The 20,120-nt window shown below is 35.4% G+C and overlaps 1 non-coding gene across 1 annotated transcript; it reads right to left on the bottom strand.

Annotated features, from left to right (window-relative positions):
* Positions 1–5,592: 5,592 nt before the first annotated feature.
* TRNAS-UGA (transfer RNA serine (anticodon UGA)) lies at positions 5,593–5,674 on the bottom strand. The gene has a single exon. It is a non-coding gene; the product is annotated as a tRNA-Ser (tRNA).
* Positions 5,675–20,120: the final 14,446 nt, after the last annotated feature.

Below are 20,120 nucleotides of genomic sequence, written 5' to 3'. Positions count from 1 at the left end.
AACATTGGTTAAAAATACTGGATGATTGTGTATATTGTGGTAATTGTGTGGATGTGATTGATTGGTTAGGTTTGTTATTGATTTGTGTTATGGTTCATGTAAATTACGATATAACATTGGCAGTGGTATGAGGAGGTCGTTATATCGTACCTAGTATATTTGTCATATAACGTTGGTAGTGGTATGAGGAGGTTGTTATATAAGTGTCTATTTGGGAGGTAAACATTGGCAGTGGTATGAGGAGGTTGTTTACCTATTTACCATGAACAGGGTGTTTGTGTTGTAACCTGTGTGGTTTGAGTAGTCCTATGTGGACTAGTCCTGTGTGGACATATTTGCTGTATGATTGGTTAGTCCTGTGTGGACAGGTATGTTGTAATTGACAGTCCTGTGTGGACGTGAATGATGTGTGTGTTAGAGTCCTGTGTGGACGAATACTTATTGTATGGTTGTAAACCCTGTGTGGGTATGATTGAAGACTATATGATTATCTTGTGTGGATTGATTTGGATATGCATATATGTGTGGAGTTCTGTAAACAAATGTTGTTGGCTGCATGTGACTTTAATTAATTAAGTATTTATGGTAAAGTACATTACTCCACCCGAGAGCTTGTTGAGAAAGGCGAGTACTTTGGTAATTATTTGCGGATACCAGGGTATAGGGAAGCCACTTGTATGGGTGGGTGACCTTCCCTATTCTTGGTGACTTTACTTAGATACATAACCCGAGGGCTTACTGAGAAAGGTGAGTGCCCTGGTGTTAGCACTAGAGCAGAGAGAATCTACTTGTATGGGCAAGTATACTTCCCTATTCTCGAGAATTATTAGTAAAATATTTATGTTTGTGGGTACGTGATTGGATGATATATAAGTTGACCATAGTATGATTATGGGCATGATATTTTGGTTACGGGTGGATTGTGAACGTGTTTGCATGGATATTTTAATTATAATTAAAAACACTTCAGCCACACACTATTATAAATTATTTCTTCCTTACTGAGAGGTGTCTCACCCCATCGATGATTTAAACTTTTTAGGTTATCTAGGTGATCGAGCTTAGATAGCTCCGTGGCAGGGTAGTTTTGTGGGTGGTACTCGAACGGTTATGTTTTAGTTTTTATGTTTTATATATTTTATTTAGGTTTCTATAATATGAAGAATGTGGTTGTAGTTATTATGGAACTGCATGTGTAAATATAGAACTTCTGTATATCTTGTTGAGGTTATTTTATTATTTCCGTTGTGTGAATGGTATCAAAGACGCGTGTTGGTCTCATAACACCCTGGGTCCCACGTGGCGGGTCTGGGGCGTCACGCATATCATTCACCCGCCACACAATTTCTAGTATTTTAAAACATAGTTTGTAGGCAACCAAGAAAAAACATAGCATCGTCGGTTTAGAAGATAATTAAAACCAAACTTCCTATTGTTTATTTTTAATGAAATTACCATAACATATATCCTAGGTTTGAAAACAGGTCTTTTGAACAGTTGGTTTTTGAAACATCAACTGAAAACATAAATATACTTACTCTAAGAACATTTCGTACGGTTCAAATTCATTAAAAAGATGACTTAACTTAATTCCCTTACCTAATTCTGATAATGAAACTAAAACGGATGAAAAAACCGAAACCCTAGCTTTTCAAACCGGTGACACTACGAGATCCTATAAACCAGGAAGGAAGAGAGTCATCCGAGAGTAAGAGAGAGCTCGTAAGAGCCTTTTATTGAAAAATAATTGAAAATCTAGTAGAGCTCCAAAGAAGGATTTTGAAATTTCCTAAAAAAATGAGCTCACTTCTATTTATAGGTGAGCAGTACAGGAGAAAACCGGCGCTGGTTTCCCCTATTCCCACAAAACCGTCACCAGTTTTATGGTTGACTCACCTAGTTGACCCAAAACTGGAGACGGTTTTTCTCTGCTCTCAAAAACCGTCTACGATTTTAGTCCTACCAGCTGAATTTCTTCTTTTTTCTTTTATTTTCCTTTATTCCTCTCTTTTATATTTATTTTCTTCTATTTTTTGGGCTCGGGTTTCTACAGAGGATGTAGGCCAGGTTGGCTGAGCCTCGTAAAAATCGTGTTTACATCTCTTTTTCCTTAACTCTTTTAATTTCTGTTTGCACTTAATTATTTGTTTCTTGTGTATGTTAAGTAATTTGGTAATCTTATTTGCATGATAAAATCACACATTAAAATTGATAAGTTGAGAAATACTAAACTTATTGTCATCAAGTTTGTGAGTATGTGATTGTAAGTTCTTCAAAAATTAGAATCTAAAGAATAAAATTTTTAAAATACCCAATTCACCCCCCTTTTAGGATTACACATAAATTCATATGAACTAAATGTAAAGTACTTGTGAATGATAATCTAACGATGTTAATCACTAAAAGCAAATTTTAAACAAGTCTTTGGGCTTATATATATATATATAGGTAAATTGACAAACTAGCCGTTATATATTGGACATTTAAAAAAATTAAATATTTTGGAAACTAGCAGTTTTTCGCTTGTTGGATCTGAGTTACGACGTAAACCGTCGACAATTTCCCCAAACCGTTGATGGTTTCCTCAGGCAAAAAAACCATTTAGCTCTCTACCTAAAACTGTCGATGCACCTGGTCAAACTATCGACGGTTTGCCTTGTTTGTTCATTATATAAACCTTCTCATCTGTGAAAATATTGAACATGAAAGTTGTGAATTTTTTTTTTTTAGCTTTCTGCAGATACCAAGATTGCCCTTTTTAGAGTTCTCTAGCAAAAGTTATGCTCCAAATACTGAAGGGTGTTTCAGGAAATTGGAGAGAGGAATTTGAGTGGTGCATAAATGAGGTTTTAAACCCAACCAAGACCAAGTCTTTAAAAGATTATAACACTAATATGATTTAAAACTTGTCCTATATAAAAATATATTTGAGTAAAGGATATTTTTATAAAACTCTTGTTTTAACTTTAAAAACTCATAAGTACTGAACTTATGACTCGGTGGTATCTTATGTACTCTTACGAACTAGTATGCACATGCAATTTGCTCAACTCTTACTAAATAAACTTGTTCGAATTAGAACTATAAGAGTTACAATAAACACTACCTCAAACACTTCCCATTATACACATGACTTTACATTTCCTTTGATGGTTGTGCTTGCATCCTTTCGAGTGATTGTCCACTTTGATCTTTCCTTCTTAAAATTGACCACTCGATCTTTGCCTATGAGAATGTCCACTTGATATTTGCACTAAAACTCGTATATGTGTGATTTCGCCACTTATACCTACAACAGTTTAGTATACAAATATTAGTTTATTTAAAACCACTAATGTGTTGTTATCATCAAAATATGACAGTTAGGATCATGTAGCCACCCAAGCTAACAGAAATAATGCACGAAACATGAGACGCATGCATGCATGCATATGTTATGAGGCAATGATAGAGACTTGCCATGCATGTGTATGGGTTGCATAATAAAATTAAAGATGTGCTTGGATGGTATATGTATTAATAAGTTAAAGAATGGGTGATTTTATGAATGGGTATGCATGAAATAGTGGATGGGTTGTCTATATGGCTAAGGGTTAGCTGAGGGAGCATTTACACATGCATAAGTTAAAATGTGGAGGGTAGAAGCACATGTGCATGTACAGTGGTGCGTATAATGGTGAACGTGTGCATAGAAAATTAAAGGAATGTATGCACGTTTGCACATAAGTGATAGATGCATAAATATAGACGTGTAAGCATGGATGAAACATTGTGAATCGATACATATGTGTTATGAAAATCAAATGCAAGCATAGAAGAGTGGACTCTTGATGTTTGTATTATTTTTGCAAATCTCATGAAATGGTCAAAAATCTTTGGAGAGTTTCAAATGAAGTCAAGTTTCTAAAATCTTATGTGCTTTTATTCGCACGAGTTATTCCTCCTGCATTGTGCGCACGTGTAAATTTTAGTGATTGGAAAATGCAATTGGAAGATGGGAAAAAATCGTTTCTCCAAAATATTTGTGGTATCATTCATTTGGACGAGTGTGTAGGAGGCGCTAATGTCTTCCCCTAGTATAATTGTAAACAAGAACTATAATTTGGTTACACGTATCGAGATTACGAGTTTCTTTTTGACCTAAGTTTAGTTTAGTGAACAAGTTTGCAGTAATTAGGTGATTTAACAACACCTAAAAAATAACATGTTAGTGATGACTTTGGACAAACGCTTATTATATGTTTGGAGAGACCTAAGATTTGGAATTGTATTAGATTGATAAAATTTAATATAAAATTGTATAGAAATTTGTCCAAATCCAAATTCAAAACCCGAAATTCATGCTCCCGCATGTAGCATTAACCTCAACAACCAACCTCTAATTGGTTCCCCATCTGAGTCGAGCCACTTTAGTCCGATTTCCAGGATGTATAGATAATAGTAACGAATTAAAATAATATAATAATTTTTAGTTTTATTATAGTATTTTGAATTTATATTACTTTGTGGTTTTATTATTTTGATCATATTTGGTAATTGTTATTTGATATCAAGACAAAAATGAGCATTTGTTTAACCAAGTTTTTAGTTTGTTTAAATTCTAAAAATATTAATTATACATATTGTTGGTTCTACTTTTAGTTTCTATTTTTGATTTTTAATTTTTATTTTCATAATTTTTTATAGTGATACCAATCGACTTTTTAGTTTTGAGTGATTGTATATCACTATTAATTTTTTTTGGGGAATATTATGATAAAAAAATTGCAATTGAAAAATATAAGAGGTTCTTTTAATTAATTATAGAGAAAAAAAATTATAATTTGATGTTCACATAGGTGTACTATAATGCCAAATATCAAATTTTGTTTTTATTCATAATTTTACAAGTATTGGTTCATTCAAGTATGATTTTTTAAAAAAAGTAATTACATTAATTTATTTTCATGATTTCATATAAAGTTGTAAATAAATATTTTTTAATTTTTTCTTTTGGTTTTCCGAAAAATAGTAGAGCACAAGTGCATGTTCGTAATTTGTTTGCTTAGGTGTGGGAAAACAAGATAGTTTTTATTTATTTTTTATTTTTTTTAGTTTTTTAAAAAATTATAAAAAGTTAGAAACCAAAAAATGTAGAAATAATAAATTTTTTGACACTATTCACTTTTGAAAAAAATAATTTTATTCATTATTTTCAAATTTTCACATAATTACAAAACTACCACATTGTTTTTTTTAATTTTCAAAATTTTTATAGGAAACTTGTAAAATATCTTTTTATTATGAAAGAAATATTTTTTAAAACTAATCAAACTCAAATTATTTCGACCTTTGTATATAAATCTTGAAAAAAATAAGTTGGTATTTTTATAATTTTTAAAAATGAAAAAAATATTTTACATAGCCAAACATGGTCCAAAATTTTTTGGGCCCACTCAATTTAGCGATTTGAGTTTTTTTTTTTTTTTTTGGGGTTAGAATTTTAGGGTTAGAGAAGACCACAGCTTCTTGCCTTCTTCAGGTCGCAAGAAAAACGGTGTTTCTCCGTTTGCACTTCAGAGCGAAACCGGCAAAAGCAACACACAGCCGGAACGTCGACAGCAGGGTTCGAACCTGCGCGGGCGAAGCCCAACAGATTTCAAGTCTGTCTCCTTAACCACTCGGACATATCGACTTGCTGGTTGAACATTTCCAACTTATTTTAATTTAGTACTTCCTTAACGCACAGGCTAATTATCCGGGTGACACTCTTCCTAGCAAATCCATGCTTTCCAACAATATATTACAATAGTTGTTGGAGAGTATAGATGTTGAACTTGGGAGTTAAATTTCTATCAATTTGGAAGAAATTCAATATAATTCTATATTATATATATATAAATTCAAATTTAATGTCTAAAATTAATGCTTCCAAATATATGATTTATGATTTTTGAAATATAGAAAAACAAAACTTGTCTTTTTTATAAGTATTTTGAATTCTAGAAATAAAAATGAAAAAAAAAAATTGTATAGCTAACAAACTCTTTATAATTTTTATTTTTTAAATATAAATCCTGAGAAATAAAAAAAACTAAATTTTTCTTGATTTTTTTTATTTAAAAAAAAAACGGTTTTCCACAATTAAATAATCCCTTAGATATCAAAATATAGTCAAAACTTTCAAATTTATTTGTTTACTTCTAGTAATTTATACAAATACCACATTTCCTTTGTTGTAGTCTTAATGTGGGGGCAGGGGCATAAATTACAGTTCTAGCGGGACTCTATTTTCATAATGCTTCAGCGTGGGTCCGCTGATGCTACATCTATAATTCTGATTGGCTCACTACAATGATATTTGTGAAAACTTCTTCCATCCGTATATAAAAATAAGAGTCAACACTCCTATGGTCCCTCTAGATCTCCTATTGAAATTTGGTTTCATATTTGTGCCCATATCAAGACATTCAAAGTAAAATGTATATAATGGAAAAGAAGGTAGGATTCTTTGTGAGAAACAATGTGAGAATATGAGAAGCAGTATGTGATTTAAATATTGCTAACAAATATGTCATATTTCAAATTAGGTAGACTATAGCTTAGCTAGATGTTTGACTACTAATTTAGATCTTAGGTATCAAGATCTTCATGGAAATCAGTTTTCTTGAACATAGATGGAAAGACGGTTCTTTTTTCAGTTTCTTATGTTTGTTGAGCATTGATTAATTGCAATTGGGTGTTCAAACAACATGACACTTTATATATAAACATGAAGACATGACTATACGTGAAAATCATCAAAATACATACTCTTGTGAATCCTACTCTAAAATTCTCACGTACTACAAGTGTTTCATTTCCTATTGTATATTTTAAAAATATTTTAAGCTTATTGCAACATCATTCAATAGGTTGAGACTAACATATGTTTCTCTAGTTTCACAAATTCTAATAAAGAATATTTCTAAGTATGCTGGTAAATAACTTGAGGATTAAATACTTTTTTATATTTGTAAGAGGGAAGTTTACCAAGGAGGTAAAGGGCAAGTTGCCTTGATGGTAGGTTGTATTAGCAACACACTCCTCTCAATCAATTCCATCCATGAAGACATCAATTCCATCCATGAAGATACTTCAACAAATCATGAAGAAATCAACAATTCCACCCATGAAGATATTTCAGCAAATCATGAAGAAATTAATTCCACCCATGAAGACACTTCAATTCCACCCATGACGACACTTCAATTCCATTCATGAAGACACTTTAGCAAATCCCTCACCAATTAAAGAAAAATTCAAACCGTTGGTGCACATTTATTGAAGACCTGATTCCAATCTTCAAGGAGTCTTGAGGAGCCGAATTTTTGAAATTCAAAATACCACAACTGTATCATTCAGCCCCTATAAATACTACCCATTGTATAACCTAAGTGTTCACGTTGACACTTTTTTTTTTTTTAAATTATTTTTTTCTTCCAAATTCTTTGTGTTTCTAATTTTCTTTATGGTATCAAAGCCTATGTGAACACTAGGCAAAAAAAGTTTTATAGTTCCTGCAACGTTCAACCTACTTGCTTATCTTCCACTCCATTTCTTTTGTATCCTTCTTGTTTTTTTTTTTTTTCTTTTTTCATGGCTACATTTTCCCTCAATGTTGGCAACTTCATCATCCTTAAACTCACCCTAAACAATTATCCATTGTGGAGTGAGCAAGCATTGGCTCTAGCTAAGAGTTAGGAATTAGTTGGGCATCTCACAAATGAAAAGCCTACACCAACAAAATACAACATACCAAATCCAAGCATTCCCACGAATGCAGGGGACACAACTTCCCAATTATCAAATGCTTTTATAGCATGGCGAAAGTCCGATCATCTCCTTCGAGGGTGGATCATTAGGACACTGTTTGAGGAGACTTACCGACTTGTTGTTGGCCTCGACACAACCCATGTGGTGTGGAAGGTTCTAAAAAATGCATATACTCAATACTCACAAAAACATGAGTTTACTTTGCGCCAACAAGTTACATATCTCTAGAAAGAAGATCACATAACAATCACATATCACATCCACAACTTCAAAAGTCTTTGTGAAAATTTAGCAGCAATTGGGAAGCCTGTTCCAGACCAAGAAAAGATATTTTACCTTCTCAGTAGTCTTGGTCCACAATATGAAGTCTTCACAACAACTATGTTAAAGTAGTCGAGACCATCCTACTATGGGTTGATCTCTCAACTCCAAAACTTTGATCAAAGGCGAAATTGGTTTTCTAGCCACACCTATGTTTTACCCACATCCCTTACCCATCAAGAGGCATTTTATGGACAACAACAGCGATGTCCCAAATCAAGCCTTTCAGGCTATCGTGAACCATCACAAAAATTCACGTCAACCAAACGTGGGTTTCAAACACAACAAAAAAGGACTCAAGGCAAGCCCACACAAAATATACCCCTCGGTCAAATACATAGTAGCGTCCTCCACCACCAGGTGAATGCTGCATCACACCTATCGAGAGGGACAAATATCGTGACTAACAGTGTCAATATTGTGGCATGATGGGCCACACTGCAAAGATATGCTGGTGGGTACCCAAGAAATCAGTTTCTCAAGATGACATTCCACAAGTACTTGTAGCATTAACGCTGGACAACACCATTGCAGACATATAATGGACTACCAACACCGATGCTTCCAATCACATGACTGGTAAGTCAGGTATGTTAACTAATCTCCGGAAATACTCTGGTTCTGACTCAGTACTAATTGGAGATGGATCTTCATTGCCAATTCTTGCCATTGGGGACTCTTATTTAAAACAAAACAAATCTGTCTTGCCCATAAATGATGTGTTATTAGTTCCTAACTTAACAAAAAAACTTACTTTCTGTAAGTCAATTAACCACTCAATTTCCTGCTAATTGTGAATTTTCTAATTTTGATTTTCGTGTTAATGAAAGGGAAATAGGACAAGTAGTGATGATAGGGAAACACAAGGGTGATGTTTATGTCCTACCAACTTCACCAGAGTTATATTTCTCACATCGATTCAAATCCAGCACTGCAATAGTTTGGCATCAATGCATTGGTCATCCTTAGTCTTTAGCTTTACAAAAACTAAAAAAAAATAAAGGATTAAATGATGTTATAGGGACAACAAAAACACAGCATCTTTGCGATAGTTGTCAACTAGGAAAACTTAGTCGGTTACCTTTTTCCTACTCTGAACATTCAAGTACTAATTCCTTTGAAAAAAATCATTGTGATTTGTGGGGACCTCCTCCTACTCTTTTTATTGAAAAATTCAGACATTATGCTTGTTTTGTTGATGATTTCTCTACATATACATGGATTATTCCTTTACGTCAGAAATCTAATTTTTTTCAGTGCATATATAGCTTTTGAAAATTATGTAGCTAGACAATTCAACAAGCAAATTAAAATTTTTCATTCAGATGGAGGTGGTGAGTTCACAAATTCCAAATTGTCTACTCAATTTCTTTCCACGGGCATTGTGCATCAAGTATCAGCTCCATATACGCAAATAGGTATGGTCGAAAGACGCTATAGGACTATAAGAGAACTAGGTATGACCATGCTATTTCATGGTGGTGCACCTTTATATTAATAGCTAGCTAGAAACCTTCACTACCATTGTTTATTTAATGAATCGACTGCCCTCATCAACCCTCAATTTTGAAACTCCATATTATGCATTACATGAAATCCATCCAGTTTACTCCTCACTTCAAACCTTTGGGTCTAAGTGTTTTCCCTACACTTGGGATATGCGACATCACAAGTTTGACCCCAAAACAATTCTCTGCATTTTTGTTGGTTACAATGACCAACACAAGGCTTATAAATGTTTTCATCCATCAAGTAGGAAAATATTTATTTCTCGGCATGTTGGCTTTGATGAGCTGGTTTTTCCCTATAAGTCCACACACACCACCTGCTTGACAATAGCAACACCACACGCAATTAGTATCTTTGACATTAGGCTACCTAACAGTACTACTCACTCGCTTGGAGACTCAACCACAAACTCATCCACATCTCCATGGGTAAGTACCTTATAACCATTCCAAGATACAACAACATCCATCTCCTAAAATTTCACCTCAAATGACCCTCCATCTTTGCCTCTTCACAACACAGTGTCTCTAACCACTATTGATGCCTTAGCACAGACTTCTCCTGCATTACCTCATAGTGTAGCCTCACCAACCATGTCACCACCCCATGGCTCACTACCACTTGATAACTTAACAATATCCCATACCATAGACCCACAGCCAGTTCCTGAATTAGTGACGCCATCTCACCAACACCTTATCCCTTTAGGATAAACACACTCCAAAGTGTGCCTTGACCAACCTCACATCAACCACCATTCCCCGTGAGCCTCATAACATAAAGGCAATCCGAGCACACCTTGGTTGGACACCAGTCATGAATAAAGAACTCACTGTCGTCCATCAAAACAAGACCCAGACACTTGTTCCTTGCACACCTCATATGCTTATCATTGGTTCCAAATGGGTGTTTGAGTCAAAACTCAAACTCGATAACACCTTAGATCGACTTAAGGCATGCCTGGTTGCCAAAGGGTACCATCAAATTGATGGCGTTGACTACACTGAAACTTTTTCCCCCATCATCAAACCTGGCACCATATGCATGATTATAACAATAGCTCTCAATCGACAAAGAACTATTTGTCAACTAGATGTCAAAAATGCCTTCTTGCATGGTTTCATTTCTGAAGATCTATATATGCAGAAGCCACCAGGAATGGCTGATCCACATCATCCAACATATGTTTGTAAACTACAACGCGCACTTTATGAATTAAAACAAGCACCCCATGCTTGGTTTGATCGATTTAGTACTTTTCTTCTTAAATATGTTTTCTTTTGTAATTTGGCTGACCCTTCCCTATTTTTTCTTCACTCTGATTTTGGCTCCCTAATTTTACTTCTTTATATGGACGACATATTACTCACTGGCTCTACTCTAACACTTGTTACATCTTTCATTCAACTCCTAAGTAGTGAATTCGCGATGAAAGACTAAGGGCCTATTCATCACTTCCTTGGCATAGAAATCAATCCAACACCCAATGGGCTTCATCTATCCCAATCACACTTTGCTCTCACTATTCTAGAATGCTCCAACATGGTTGATTGTAAACCCACGAGTATACGACTTGAAGCTAAAACTAAACTTTCTTCCAATGACACTCCCATTAATGATCCTAATTACTATTGGGGACTTGTTGGTGCTTTACAATATCTCACACTCGCTCATCTTGACCTTTCATTTAGTGTTAATTATGTCTCACAATTCATTTATGCTCCCACAATGACACACTTACAAATGGTTTGTTGTGTCCTACAGTATGTCAAAGGGTCAATTGGCATGGGGTTACATTTTTCCTTCACACACTACACTTGATCTAGTTGTTTTTTTTTTTAGATGCAGATTGGGCAGGATGTCCTCAATGAGATGATCAACCATGGGCTATTGTACCTATTGTACAAGCAAGGTACACAACCTCTATACTCAGCCTTCATGCTTAAACGGAGGTCAAGTACCGTGCCATGGCCAACACAACAGCTGAACTCACTTGGATCACCTTTGTCCTCTAAGACCTTTAACTTACATTACCATCACCTCCCATACTCTACTGTGACAACCTCAGTGTGCTTCACATGTCCATTAATCTTGTTTTCCACACTCGTAGCAAACATATTGAGCTAGATTATCATTTTGTGTGTGAATGTGTTGCACGTGGTCTGCTCATCACTCAACATGTCTCAACCATTCAACAGGTCATCGATCTCTTTACAAAGCCAATGTCTAAGTCAACTTTCATTATTTTTGTACCAAACTTTGCCTCTAGACCCAACAAGGTTTGTAGGAGGGTATTAGCAACACACAATCAATTCCATCCATAAAGACATCAATTCCATCCATGAAGACATTTCGGCAAATCATGAAGAAATCAATGCCACCCATGAAGACACTTCAATTCCATCCATGAAGACACTTTAGCAAATCCCTCACCAACTAAAGAAGAATTCAATCCATTACTGCACACTTATTGAAGATCTGATTCCAATCTTCAAGGAGCCTCAAGGAGCCGAATTTTTGAAATTAAAAATACCACAACTGTATCATTCATCCCCTATAAATACTACCCATTGTATAACCTAAGTGTTCACATTACCATATTTTTTTTTTAAATAAATTTTTTTTTTCTTCCAAATTCATTATGTTTCTAATTTTCATTAGGTTGCATCAAGTTTGGCAAAGTGGCCAAGCAAGAGAGTGTGAGAAATAATTTTATGGAGGATACGTTGTTCTACTGAGAAAGTCTCAGTGCATATTAATTATTTAAGCTTTAGTGAAAAACCTCATGCAAATTTGCATGAGGAGTGGAGATGTATGTCATGGTCGATCGAGCCACAATAAATCTCTTAGTCTCTATCTTATTTGTTTAACCATCCATTCAACTTGACTGTTTGTATAATCTCATCACATTTTAAAGTTTTGACTTGAACTGAATGGTACTTAAAGACCAAATTTATTTTATTACCCAAATCACCCCCCACATGGGTGCCATTATCAAACTAACATACATGTCTTTTCACCGATTAAATGATAGAATGTCTCCAATAATGTAGTAGTGATAGCCTAAAGGATGCTCTTGAGATGAATAGATCCCCACTTTTGGTTGAGAATATTGGATGGATAGTATGTTTAACTAATATTTACATGTCAGGTACAAATACTTAAATTTGTTTGAATGAAAATTTGTTATGTTAAGGCTAAGTACAACCTAGGTATTAACAAGGTAGTATTTTTGGAATAGGTGATATAAGATTGCTACTATATACTCTCAAACTCAACTATACGAATGCATAACAACCCCTTACCATTTTAGTCTGGTTAGGATAATGTCTATGAACTTATAAATAAAACTACTAGAATAATTAGGCTCGCAATTACACCTGGGATAAGAAAGAGATTGGTGGCAACTTCAAAAATCTACACTATATCCCAAACAATAAAAGGCCTCCATGCTACATCATCTACTTATCCATTTTATTCCACATCCCACTTATAAAACATTTCAGTTGTTGAGATAACCTTGCTGAAAGGGGTATGTTGCAACAAGCTACATGTTTAGCCTTATAATTGTTTGCTGACTTATTTTTAATTTCTAAGGGCCCATTTTCAACCCTTTCTTTTACAACCTAGTGGTAGATCGACCAATTTTCAATTTTATTGGAAATTAACTATCCATCTCAATATTTACAACTTCATTCCACATTATTATTGCATGGAGCGATAAAATTGTTTCTTGCAAAGTAATTTCATTCTCCTCAAATTATTACATAATAGCTAGAGGTAAGTTGAAAATAATTTTCAACTCTATTTCTTTAACTTATTCTAGTTTCAATCCCCCTATTTCATTTACTTTGGAAATATAGTAAACGAGATTGGTTCAAAACTTCAAGAGAAATATTATACATGGTATCTTAGCCCCAACTATTTGTTGGCTTAAAAGGAAATTTGCTTTATGAAAAATATTGTCACCCAACAGCTTCATTACATGCCACCACAGTTCAGCTTCTCTGGCCAGTTTGAAGGTAGCGAAAAGAACCTTCTACTCCTCAGTACAATTCAACACAGCAAGTATCTTTCCATCTCTTCCATCCATATCTCAGCTTTAATCGAATCAGTGCCACCCTCAAAAGACAAAGGTTTCAGACGAGTAAATTGATCAATTGTGCAATCCTAGTGCACCGGTGGGTAGCTTGATCCCCCGAATTCCAGTCTCATTTCTTCCCTAACCTGATGAGCTATTCCTCGTAATAGTCGAGAGGTGTTAATTTCGTTCCCTCTGAAAGCTCCCATTTTGCTTCCTCCTCCTTCATCTATGCCTTTGCCTCTTAGATCCATCCCTGAATATAAATATACAATTGAGGCAATTTTAGAATTTCCACATCTTAATATATATCTAATGTAATCATAAAACATAAAACCAATTTTAATATCCACTCCTCAATTAAATATCCAACATCCAATTAGCTACAATCATCTTAACTTTCAAAATCAAATTCCAAATTTCAGTTCCTCCGCTCGGAAACATCACTGTCGATGGATTTACCATGGTTTTCTGAAATCGTCGATTGATTCAGAAAATCACAGAAGTCTGCCAAGGGATTTCTGCCTCCAAGTTATGAAAAAAAACTCAAACTCCTGTCAACACCCTAATCTACCCATTTCTACCCTTATTCAACTCAAACCTATACTCTAGTATTAATCCTCCTAAAATCCGCAAGACTGTTATGCTCTGATACCAATTGTAACACCCCGGACCCACCACATGGGGCCTGGAGTATTATGAGACCAACACACGTCTCTGATACCATTCACACAACGGAAATAATAAAATAACCTTAACAAAATATACCATAGTTCTATATTTACACATACAGTTCCATAATAATTACAACCTCATTCTTCATATTACAGAAACCTGAATAAAATTTATAAAACATAAAAACTAAAATATAACTGTTCAGGTACCACTCACAAAACTACCTCACCGTGGAGCTATCTAAGCTCGATCACTTGGATAACCTGAAAAGTTAAAATCATCGATGGGGTGAGACACCTCTCAGTAAGGAAGAAAATAATTTTTAATAATGTATGGCTGAAGTGTTTTTATATATAATTAAAATATCCATATAAATGCGTTCACAATCCACCAGCAGCCAAAGTAACCCATTCATAATCACACTATAACGACCCAAAAATTACATCATTTTTTAAAATATAAATTACTTTGATGCCCTTGTAATACCTGCAATAACATATCAGGCCCCTGGTGGGCACTGAGGTGTCCCTGTACACAAAATGACATACCTACGGAGCGGAAAACATAAAGTCATACACCCATATTTACAATACCAGAATTTAGTGTTCCCAAACCATATATACATATTTTTACATCACCCTAGTTTCATCTAATCCAAAAATACATTCCCCTGAACACACTTATCCTTTAAAATAGGACAGTACAAGAGATCTCTCTATCTACGAGCCTGATCTGCTCGCCTAACTGGATCACCTGAAAAATGTTAAACCATTGGGATGAGTAATCGCTTAGTAAAAGGAAATACGCTATTACTAGTGTGTGGCGATTGAGTTTCATAAATATAATAATGACAATATCTGAAACTGTATAAGCTGGTTAATCAATATATGATATAACTTGCATTTATCATAGTTTAAAGTATAACTGTAATATCTTAGCTTTCTACTTTTCATACTTCTAGTATCATACCATATTATTGATATTCTGTAAATCTATATACATATACATAACTGAGATTTTACCCTGAAAAAATTGTGCATCATGATTTAACCCCTTATAACAAGATTGTGTGGCCCGTAGGTGGGACTTAATCCTAGTTGGCCCACCAAGTAAGTCAACTGTAACTCTACCAATCCTCAGCTCGGCCAAACTGCATCCTCTCTTAGGCACGGAACTGGTAACTACCTCGTCAAACCGGCCTCCTCAACCCAAGGTACTGGGGAGACTGCAATCTCTTCATAGGCACGGTTGACGGAATCTATATACTATCTGAGATATGTGGTTGCACTCTGATATGAAAATAGCAACAGTATCGTGCTCTACTAACTGAACATAACTTGAATCATCAGGGTCTGATACTGTATATACTATTTCTATAGATATCCTATTGTTTTCATCATGATTCCAAAATAACCATAACACTATAAATCTTATTTGAAAATACTATAATATCTGATTATAATATCTAACTTTTATATTTGACTGAATAATCTGTAACGTCTGAGTGCTATGGTTTTGGAAAGCATGACATTCTGTAATTATTGTAAAATACTGGTCTGTATAATATCTATAAAATATTTGTCTGGTAAGTATATCTGTCTATATATATACACTGTAAATCATGATATTCTGAAAACTATACAAATTCTGTACTAATCGATTATCTACTCAAGCCACGCAATTATTAAAACTCATGTTCTGAAATCTGTAAAACTGTACAATTTATACCCCATATATTAATAAACAAATACTATAATTTATTAATAATATTTCTAAATTTCCTGGTATAGCATATTTCCCTTACCTAATTGGCTAGGAGGCTCGCCTCCAACTTAATCCTCACGCTCACGACATACTATCCCCAAAATCCTAAAATAATACACATATGCATATTTCCAATAAATCAACTATATTTCCCTAAACCTACATACTCATAAATTTTATGGATTATAATTTACCTGGACTCCTGAAAATATTCACTGGGGTCCCCAACCCATGTCTGTAGGGTCCCAAAACACCCCATTTTTAAAAATATAATACTCAAATTTTACTTCACAAAACCCTAGTATATTCGCATATAATATTAAATCTGACCTTAAATGAACTGGGTATTACTGAAAATGCTCAAATAATCCACTCACCTCGGTTTTGGGATGGTTCCCAAACTTTTGAAATTGACATTTCACTTCGATTATGTTGTAGAGAATCTCCCTAGGATCACCGTGGTAGCTTTTGATCGTCGAACTGGGGAGAGACGGAGCTAAAAACTTAGAGAGAAGTGAGAGAATCCCATTTTTAGAGAGAGAAAATAAGAGAGAGAGAGAGAGAGAGAGAGAGAGAGAGAGAGAGAGAATTTCCTTCGCTAAAAATTATGTTTCTTGCATATTTATAGATGTCTTGACATGTGGTCTCGTCGACGAGCCACGTCACCTCGTTGACGAGTCCAAGAGGAGTTTCGTCGATGAACCCTTACTCCTTGTCGATGAAATTCAAGTCCTGAAAACCGTCCTCTTGGTATATTCTCGTTGACGAGACACGTGTCCACGTCGACGATCCTAAGAAGCCTATTCGTCGACGAACACTCTATGCTTGTCGATGAGACTCTGCTAACCTTCTTAAAATTTTCCTTTATTTCCTCCTTTCTCTTATTATTTAATTACCATAATTCTACGGGTCTCTACATTCTCCCCTCCTTATAAAATTTCGTCCTCGAAATTTGCTATCTATATTGAACACCATCCATTAAGGAAAATAGACTACTTATTTTATTACTTACCCTCACTTATGGCGGAGTAATACCATGGTTACATTCAGGGTTCTACAAGATTACAAATATACTCATAAATAAAATTCTCCCAAAACTAAAACACTACCTACCCTATAATCTAAAATACAACTATACATTCATTACCCTATATTAAACAAAATAAAACTATCATTATTTAAATTTTAGAAATCACTACTGTACCCCACTAAACAGGTGTGGGTATTTCTGTTTGATTTCCTTTTCAAGCTCCCAAGAAGTTTCTTCCACCGCGTGGTTCCTCCACAGGACTTTTACTAGTAATATTTTCTTACTGCGCAATTCCTGTTCTTTTCTATCTAAGATTTGTACTAGAGCTTCCTCATAAGCTAGAGCATCATTGAATTCTAATTCTGCATAACTGATGACATGGGAAGGATTTGGGACACATTTCCTTAACATAGAAACATGAAATACGTCATATATTATGAACAAAGCTGGTGGTAAAGCTAGCCGATAGGCAACTGACTCAATCTTCTTAAGTATCTTAAACGGGCCAATAAATCTAGGGCTCAACTTACCCTTCTTCCCAAACCTCATAACTCCCTTTAGTGGTGCTACTTTCAGAAACACATGGTCACCCACTTTAAATTCCAATTCCTGATGACGAGTATCTGCGTGGCTTTTCTGCCGACTTTGTGCTGCACTGATTCTATCTTGAATAAGTCAGACTTTATTGTACGCTTGCTGCACCATTTCTGGCCCCAAAACTCGCCTCTCACCTGAATCATACCAGTATAAAATAGAATGACACCTCCTACCATATAGTGCTTCGTAAGGTGTCATGCCCATGTTGGTCTGATAGCTGTTATTGTAGGTAAATTCAACCAGCAACAAATACTGGGTCCAGCTACCCCCAAAGTCCAATACACACGATTGCAGCATATCCTCAAGTACCTGAATCGTTCTCTTTGTCTGACCATCCGTATGAGGACAAAAGTAGTACTGAATGCTAACTGAAACCCCAAAGACCCCTATAAACACTTCCAAAACCGTGATGTAAAGCATGGATCACAGTTTAAGACTATAGACACTAGTACTCCATGGGTTCGAACAATCTCCTGAATGTAAATCTCTGCTAATCTATTCATAGGGTAGCTAACTTTAATAGGTAGAAAATGAGTTGTCTTCGTTAGCCGATCAACAACTACCTAGATGGCATTCTGACCATACGGTGCTAGTGGTACTCCAGTGATGAAATCCATGGATATGTGGTCCCACTTCCACTCAAGGATGAAGAGTGACTGTAACTGCCCTTCCGACCTCTGGTGCTCAGCGTTAACCTGCTGGCATATCAAGTATTGTTGCACAAATTTGGAAATCTCCCTCGAGCTCTTCATGCCACTCCAACAAAAATGCTCTCGTAAATCCATATACATTTTAGTATTGCCAGGATGAACCGGGTATAGAGATCTGTGAGCCTCCTCTAGAATCATTCTCCTAATATCATCATCTGCAGACACACACAATCTGGTACAAAACCTCAGAACTCCATAATCAGAGATACTGAACTCCTCTCCCTGACCATCCTGTACTCTGACTATTACCTTTGCTAATTCTGCGTCATCTCCCTGAACGGATTTAATCTTTTCATATAGCGTCGGCTGCACAACCAGGCTGACAATAAATGTTTGAGGATTACTCTCTACCAACTCTACACCAAATCTCTCCATATTCATTAGGATCGGATGCTGAATCTCCATAGTTGCCAATGCTGGTCCCACTAACTTCTTGCTCTGAGCATCTACTACTACATTCGCTTTCTCTAGGTGGTAACTAATAGTGCAGTTATAATCTTTAATGAGTTTCAACCACCTTCTTTGCCTCATATTTAACTCTTTCTGGGTAAAGAAATACTTTAAGCTTTTGTGGTCCGTGAAGATTTCGCATTTTCCTCCATATAGATAATGCCTCCAGATTTTTAAAACATAAACCACTGCAGCTAATTCTAAATCATGCATAGGATAGTTCTTCTCATATTCTTTAAGCTGTCTAGATGCGTAGGCAATAACTATTAACACACATCCAAGACCCTTCAAAATACATCACTATATATTACAAATCCATCCTCCCCTGATGGAATAACCACTACCAGTGCTAAAACCAACTGTCATTTTAACTCTTGGAAGCTTTGCTCACAATCATCAATCCAATCAAACTTCACATTTCCTCGTGAGTCGTGTTAATGGACCTGATAATCTAGAGAAACCATCTACGAAGTGTCAGTAATAGCCTGCCAAACTCAGAGAACTCATAACCTCCTGGACATTTCTTAGCCTTACCCAACTCACCAATGCCTCTATCTTACTCAGGTCAACCGATATACCGTCCTCAGAGATCACATGCCCGGGGAAAGTAACCTGTCTTAACCAGAATTCATATTTTTTGAATTTTGCGTATAACTTTATTTCTCTCAATGTCTACAACACTAGCCTCAGATGATGCTCATGCTCCTCAAAACTTCTCGAGTAAACCGATATATCATCAATGAAAACCACAACAAACTGGTCCAGGTAATGATGAAACACCCGATTCATTAAATCCATAAATATTGCTGGTTCATTAGTCAATGCAAACGACATCCCCAAAAATTCATAATGACCATATCTAGTTCGGAATGCTGTTTTCGAAATATCCTCTGCTCTAACTTTCACTCGATGATAACCCGATCATAGGTCAGTTTTAGAGTAGAACTAGGTTCCCTAGAGCTGATCAAATAAGTCATCAATTATGGGAAGAGGATATCTATTCTTGATTGTCAATTTATTTATATCCCTATATTCTATGCACAACCTCATGGTCCAATCTTTCTTTTTCACGAACAGAACTGGGGCCCCCCACGGCGACACACTGGGCATGATAAATCCTTTATCTAACAATTCCTGCAACTGATCTTTCAATTCCTTCAATTCAACTGGAGCCATACGATATGGTGCT

The sequence above is a fragment of the Malania oleifera genome, chromosome 2 (assembly GCF_029873635.1).
Source record: "Malania oleifera isolate guangnan ecotype guangnan chromosome 2, ASM2987363v1, whole genome shotgun sequence".
NCBI classification, from domain to species: domain Eukaryota; kingdom Viridiplantae; phylum Streptophyta; class Magnoliopsida; order Santalales; family Ximeniaceae; genus Malania; species Malania oleifera.
The sequence above is the reverse complement of the archived record's forward strand: the minus strand, read 5'-3'. Positions and strand labels throughout refer to the sequence as shown.